This window comes from Megalopta genalis, chromosome 8 (genome assembly GCF_051020955.1).
Source record: "Megalopta genalis isolate 19385.01 chromosome 8, iyMegGena1_principal, whole genome shotgun sequence".
Classification (NCBI taxonomy): Eukaryota; Metazoa; Arthropoda; class Insecta; order Hymenoptera; family Halictidae; genus Megalopta; species Megalopta genalis.
Genome location: NC_135020.1, coordinates 4,474,221 through 4,480,576, shown reverse-complemented (window position 1 = coordinate 4,480,576; position 6,356 = coordinate 4,474,221). Strand labels below are relative to the sequence as shown.

The 6,356-nt window shown below is 40.2% G+C and overlaps 1 long non-coding RNA gene across 1 annotated transcript; it reads left to right on the top strand.

Annotated features, from left to right (window-relative positions):
• The first annotated feature begins 749 nt into the window (after positions 1–749).
• On the top strand, positions 750–2,897 carry LOC143259920 (uncharacterized). The gene is made up of 2 exons (XR_013033970.1): positions 750–891; positions 1,173–2,897. It is a non-coding gene; the product is annotated as an uncharacterized LOC143259920 (long non-coding RNA).
• The last annotated feature ends 3,459 nt before the right edge of the window (positions 2,898–6,356 follow it).

Sequence of the window (6,356 nt, the reverse complement as noted above, 5' to 3'; positions counted from 1 at the left end):
TCAATTATCTTCGCGAGCAAATTAAATGGCAAAATAGCCAGCGTGCTTCTTAAACATACTTCTAACAAGCAGAATTATTGCAAATATTAAGAAGAGAGAAATAATAAATAAATTAACGAAAGCAATTTGATATAATAACTTTTCGATTGATTTGTGCAAGCCTCTTGTTAATTGAACCTCGTTGGTACTTTTCATGAACAAACTAAGCGATGAAATAATTTCTCGGGCACCGGATAGCATTATTGCAAAATAAATTATCGCGAATATTAAATAAATGGAAATAATCGAAATTGTCGAAATTATCGATCGCCGTTGATCGTGCGGTCGTCGATCGTCAAAGTCAGAGGTGGGGGTATATCTCGTGCTCGCTTGTCTCAAAGTCATTGCCTAATTAGTCGGAACTTGTCTAATGTGGGAATCAGTCGTGTTTCAAGAAAGCTCTTCCAAAAGTGCTATTATAATAAATTAAATTGTTAAGAATTAAGATATAATATAATTTTAAAGGAAAATTAGTGCGTGAAATTATAATAAATAAAATTGTTAAGAATTAAGATGTAATATAATTTTAAAGGAAAATAAAACTTTAATAACTCATCGACCGATTTGTGCAACCGTTGTTCTCATGTTAATTAAACCTCGTTGGTACTTTTCACGAACAATTTAAGTGATGAAATAATTTTCCGGGCACCGGATAGCATTATTGCAAAATAAATTACCACAAATATTAAATCATTGGAAATAATCGAAGTTATCGATGTTATCGATCGTGGTCGATCGCGCGATCGTCGATCAGCAAAGTCGGTGGTGGGGGTACTCTACGTGCTCGCTCGGCTCAAAGTCGTTGCTCAATTAATCGGAACTTGACTAGTGGGGAAATCAGTCGTATTTCAAGTAAGCTCTTCCAATATTGTGATTATAGTAAATTAAATTTTTAAGAATTAAGATGTAATATAATTATAAAGGAAACTTAGTGCTCAGGCATTCGCGATTTTCTTTAGAGTTGCGGGATAAAATTAACAACGCGTTGTGTTAGCGTGGCGAGAAATTGCCAATGCGCTGTGTTAGCGTGGCGAGAAATTGCCAACGCGTTGTGTTAGAATCGCTTTCGATGTACGTGTGCGTGCGTACGTGAGTGTCGCGATCTAAACATTACGAATTGCGATGATGTTAAGACGATCGGCTGGCGTCGGCCGCTGGCTAGGACGATCGGCTGTCGCCGGCGGCTGCTGAACGGTCGGCGACGTCATGCGCTGACGTCATGCCAGCCTCATTGGCTGGCATCGTGCGCAGGCTGAGACGATCGGCTGGCGTCGGGGGCTGCTAGCACGATCGGCGGACGTCGGGCACTAGTTGAACGAAACCCACCAATTCGAAAGGACGCACTCGCAGGGAACGCGACAGAACACGACAGAACGTGACGTACGTCGTAAGGCAATTTACGATTATACAATCACGATTACGGTTTCAGATACGAATAACGATAGGGGATTATAATATAATGAACACGGCTTAAAAAATAGAGTAGTTTCCAAAACCTACTATCTCTAAATTATTATTAAAACAGCTAGAAATAATAAATGCGTCGATAGAATATTTTTGATGTAACGATTCTTCGATAAATTCGTGCTTTAAAAATTACTTCGTATGTTCGACGTTATTAATTACTTCCGCTACTAAATGTTACAACGAAATAGCCACAGGATTATTTAATAATACCATTTGCAATAAGAATCCTTTGTTAAGAATTAAGATATTATATAAGTTTAAAGGAAACTTAGTGCATAAAATTATAATAAATTAAATTTTTAAGAATTGAGATGTAATATAATTTTATAAAGGAAACGTAGTGCTCAGGCATTCGCGATTTTCTATAGAGTTGCAAGACGAGATAAACAACGCGTTGTGTTAGCGTGGCGAGAAATTGCCAACGCGTTGTGTTAGAATCGCTTTCGGAGCGACCTTCGAAATTACGTAGTCGATCGGTTTCGCAGCTCCCGGGCGTTTACCCCACACGATGTACGTGTGCGTGCGTACGTGAGTGTCGCGATCTAAACATTGCGAATTGCGATCGGCTGGCGTCGGCCGCTGGCTAGGATGATCGGCTTTCGCCGGCGGCTGCTGAACGCTCGGCTGACGTCATGCGCGACGTCATGCCAGCCACATTGGCTGGCATCGTGCGCAGGCTAGGACGATCGGCTGACGTCGGGCACTAGTTGAACGAAACCCACCAATTCGAAAGGACGCACTCGCAGGGAACGCGACAGAACACGACAGAACGTGACGTACGTCGTAAGGCAATTTACGATTATACAATCACGATTATGGTTTAGGATACGAATAACGATAGGGGATTATAATATAATGAACACGGCTTAAAAAATAGAGTAGTTTCCAAAACCTACTATCTCTAAATTATTATTAAAACAGCTAGAAATAATAAATGCATCGATAGAATATTTTTGATGTAACGATTCTTCGATAAATTCGTGCTTTAAAAATTACTTCGTATGATCGACGTTATTAATTACTTCCGCTACTAAATGTTACAACGAAATAGCCACGGGATTATTTAATAATACCATTTGCAATAAGAATTCTTTGTTAAGAATTAAGATATAATATAATTTTAAAGGAAAATTAGCGCGTGAAGTTATAATATATTATATTATTAGGAATTAAGATATAATATAAGTTTAAAGGAAACTTAGTGCGTAAAGTTATAATGAATTAAATTGTTAAGAATTAAGATGTAATATAATTGTAAAGGAAAATTAATGCGTGAAATTAATCACGTTTCAGGGAAGCTCTTCTAAAAGTGTAATTACAATAAATTAAATTGTTAAGAATTAAAATGTAATATAATTTTAAAGGAAAATAAAAATTTATTATCTCACCGACCGATTTGTGCAAGTCTCGTTGGTTCTTTTCATAAACAATTTAAGCGATGAAATAATTTTTCGGGCACCGGATAGCATTATTACAAAATTAATTATCGCGAATATTAAATAATTGGAAATTATCGAAATTATCGATCGCTGTTGATCGTCAAAGGCAAGGTTAAATTTCTTTGTCTTTTGTTAAATCCGTTTGTCCTTTGTTTGCTCGCTCGACTCAAAGTCATTGCTCGATTAGTCGTTACTCGTTTAGTGGAAAAATCAGTTGCATATCAGGAAAGCTCCTGCAAAAGTGATATTATAAATTAAATTGTTAAGAATTAAGATATAATATAATTTTCAAGGAAAATTATTGCGTTAAATTACTTAATTAATTGTTGGAACGACTACTATAACAGAATATAACAGAAAAGGTACAAAATCTAAGTAAATTGGATTTTTTCACTCGTGTCAGGCAGTGCACAATCAATTTTATTGTTCGGAAAGTTTAGTGTTAATAGAAATTCGCTCTGCTTCCTTCTATAATCGAAGTTAATTAATTTTCTATTTAATTCGAATCTAAATTTATTTAACATTCGGTAAAATTATTATTAACAGTTGTTTGGCAAAATCGTATCTCTAATATCAACGCGAATTTCCAGGTGGTTTCCAATAATTTCCAAATCCTGTCCAAATGGAAATTAATATTTTGGATTAAAGTCTGAGATGTGTGTTCCTCTCTCCTACTGCTGTCTTTGCTGCTGCTATTGCTACTCCGCTCCTACTTCCATTTACTTCTTCCTACTACAAATTCCAGACCCAACATCGCATCGAAATGTAAGTCGCATGCTCTTATTTTACCAGTAGTTTCCTCAATTTTTCGAGTACAGTGACCACATACTTATTGCGAATTCTATCGCATATGTAGTTAGGATGTTTTCTTTTCGATGATTTGCGTTACCCGTTTGAATTTAATTATCGAGTAATTAAATTCGCACGCATTCGTCGAAACAAATTGATTTTGAAGAATAATTTGAAACTAATAACCCCATTTTAGCTACGATTGTCAGGTCCTTTATTTTCAGATTCTTTATTTTCAGGTTAATACTATTGTAAGACAAAAATTATTGTGTATATTATCATGTATATTATTATGTATATGTATTGTTAACTGGTCACTGTACTTGCTGCAGTAGTAATAGTAGTAGTAGTAGTAGTATTTGGGCTGGCTTTTCCGCCCCAACGATCAGCGCAGATGGGCACATCCGCGACTTGCAATAGCGTTGCGAAAGAATCTCGCATTGTTTCGCTTCATTTTCAACAGAGATCAAAATTAGCGTAGCGAATAAAACCATTGCGATTATCATTAGCATTGAAATTGATTATTCAAAGTATATCGTCGCGAATGAAATAATCGCGATTTCATTAGGTTCGATATGCAAGAAGCGTTAAAGATAGCGTTGCGAATAAATACGATCGCGTTTTAAGTTAGAAGATTTCGAAGATCATTAAAGTCCATTCGCTATTGCATCTCTGTTCATTGAATTAGCGTCGCGACGACATAATCGCGTTGCAATAGCTTCGTTCGTCTTTCAGAGCCCATGCTGCAGCTGCAACCCTCCGCAGTGCAGGCATTCGCGATTTTCCTTAGAGTTGCGAGACGAAATTAACAACGCGTTGTGTTAGCGTCGCAAGAAATTGCCAATTCTTTGTGTTAGAGTTGCGAAAATTGCCAACGCGTTATGTTAGAGTCGCGAAATAAATGCCGCACTGCGAGTAGCCGTTCCAAGGATCGCTGCATCATTTCTTTGTCACTTTCACTTTGATTTTCTCTCTGGCATACAAAATCAAATTGTAATTCTCATATTCGGAGTCAATCTCCTCACGTGGGGGGTACGTTAGCGTTCTTAACTTAAATTTGTTAGATTACGATTTTTCCATTTTCTGAAAAATTGCACTTTTGTGGTGTTGCCGATTTATATTTTAAGACGGCTTTCGAAACAAGATTTCGTTCAAAAATTGATGAAATTGGTATTCCTCCCATCGGAGGTCCCTCAGGGGCTCGCTCATGGGTGGGGCCCGTGGGCGAGTACGGAGGGTAGCGTTAGTTTATAAGTCGTTGTTGTAAGAAAGGAAGCCATAGCGAATTCCGACTTCGTTCTGGCTCCCTTTCGGGTCTCTAAAGCAGCAACCTCCTCGCGGTGAGATCCGGGCAATCGGTATCATTATCGACCTAGAAAATGTTGCCAATGGCAATGTTTTTTCAATCGGGGATTATACCGAGCAAATAGCTGCAAAATTTATACTGTAAAATGGTGTGTATTGTAAAAGTGTGGTCCCTCAGGGGCTCGCTTGCAGGAGGGGTCTGCAAGCGAGTACGGGGGGTAGCGTCCCCGAGGTACCCGAGTCGCTAATTTCGCATATGTCCAGTAGTATTGCCTTAGATTTACATTTTCGCATCTCGTTTTTGACTCCGCCACTGCGGATAGCTGTGGTGGCCTTGCTTGCGCATACTCTTGGGTAAGTCCGGACACATCTCGATGTTCGACGAGTGACCATGCGGCGTGGTGATTCGAACGCGGACCCTCCTTCTGGGGAGGCTCTCGCTTTGCACATACGCTATGTAAGCCGTCCTTAGCTCTCTCTTGGGGGCGGGGCGCAGGGCGAGAAATCCGACCCATTGTGGGATGATCCAACTTTGCATCATCATTCCTCATGTGATCGCGCCGGTCATCGTGATGTGCGAGGCTCCAGACTTGTGCGAGCATTGTACGCGTCGCGTCACCCTCGAGTCCGTGCCTTCTGTCCTGACTCGCACTTGTTTCTCACTTTTAAAGAATCACTGCCATCTGTACTGATTCATTTTGGTCTCCGTGGATCGGAGACTTCTTCTTTGATCCACTTGGTCCGCAATAGTACTTGACATATGCGAATGTGTGAGTGAGTGTGGGCGTGTGCTAGCTAGCAGGCGAGCGTGTGTGTTAGTTTATAAGTCGTCGTTGTAAGAAAGGGAGCCATAGCGAATTCCGACTTCGCTCTGACTCCCTTTCGGGTCTCTAAAGCAGCAACCTCCTCGCGGTGAGATCCGGACAATCGGTATCATTATCGACCTAGAAAATGTTGCCAATGGCAATGTCTTTTCAATCGGGGATTATACCGAGCAAATAGCTGCAAACTTTATACTGTAAAATGGTGTGTATTGTAAAAGTGTTGTCCCTCAGGGGCTCGCTTGCAGGAGAGGTCTGCAAGCGAGTACGGGGGGTAGCGTCCCCGAGGTACCCGAGTCGCTAATTTCGCATATGTCCAGTAGTATTGCCTTAGCTTTACATTTTCGCATCTCGTTTTTGACTCCGCCACTGCAGATAGCTGTGGTGGCCTTGCTTGCGCATACTCTTGGGTAAGTCCGGACACATCTCGATGTTCGACGAGTGACCATGCGGCGTGGTGATTCGAACGCGGACCCTCCTTCTGGGGAGGCTCCCG